The following is a 1,296-nucleotide window of genomic DNA, read 5'->3' as shown; positions in this document are numbered from 1 at the left end:
CCTGTGAACCAACAAGCTACATCATATGAATCACATGCACTAGATTTAGAGTTCTAATTGTGTTGGGACCTCCTCTAAATCTGGCACTTAACACCATTCTGAGATGGACTCTAGTTTTGTTAGCTATGTTTGTATGTCAACATTAGTATCGAGTTTAAAGAAACTATGAAATGTCTTTAAAGTATGTTTAGGCATAAACAAGCAATGTGTCTCAAGGTGGAATAGAAAAGTTCCATATACCCAAATAAACCTCATTAAATTTGAAGTATTCAACAATATAGCAGCTAGAGTCACAGAGAGTCTGCTTTCATCAAAAGAAGGGAGAAGAAACCTTTTGGAAGACTCTCGTTAAGCCTCGTCTTAAAGGAACATAAAATAAGCAGTAGGAAAAGGGCTCCAAGTAACAACCTAACTGCCTGTCTGTACTTGATCAAGTTACTGAAAAAGTATCCCCCAGCCTTATGTTCCTAATACACATTGATCTGAAGAGAGTAGAAGCCTCCATATGATTAGGCAGGGTCTATAGGACGAACAGGAAAAATTAACTTGTCTATGCACGTCTTTATGAAGACCAAGAGGATGATGTTATTGGGAAAATAATTTAAAAAGAAACCCTGTTTTATACATTGTTGTATACAATTTGCTAGTATCTTGTTGAGAATCTTTGCATCTATATTCATCAGGGATATTGGTCTATGGTTTTCCTTCCTTGTCCTGTCCTTATCTGTTTTAAGGATAAGAGTGATAGAAACTTCATAGAATGAATTAGGGAGAGATTCACCCTTTTGGATCTTTAGAAATAACTTGAGCAGAATGGGAGTTAACTCTTCTTTGAAAGTTTTCTAGAAGATTATACATCATGATCAGGTAGGCTTTATCCCAGGAATGCAAGGTTGGTTCAACATGCGCAAAACCATAAGTGTAATACACCATATTAATAGGAAGAAAGATAAAAACTATATGGTCATATCCATTGGTGCAGGAAAAACCATTTGATAAGATGCAACATCCCTTCATGATCAAGACTCTCAGCAAAATTGGCAAAGAAGGGTCATTTCTCAACTCAATAAAAGCTCTTTATGAAAAACCCATAGTGAACATCATCCTCAATGGAGAAAAGCTGAAAGCTTTTCCACTAAAAACGGGTACAAGACAAGGATGTACGCTTTCTCCACTCTTCTTCAATATAGTACTGGAATTCCTGGCCATTGCAATCAGAAAAGAGGAAAAAATAAAAGGAATTCAAATAGGAACAGAAGAGGTGAAACTCTCTATTTGCAGATGACATGATTGTAT

Source organism: Tupaia chinensis, unplaced genomic scaffold, assembly GCF_000334495.1.
Source record: "Tupaia chinensis unplaced genomic scaffold, TupChi_1.0 Scaffold143976_1, whole genome shotgun sequence".
In the NCBI taxonomy this organism is placed as follows: Eukaryota; Metazoa; Chordata; class Mammalia; order Scandentia; family Tupaiidae; genus Tupaia; species Tupaia belangeri.
The sequence above is the reverse complement of the archived record's forward strand: the minus strand, read 5'-3'. Positions refer to the sequence as shown.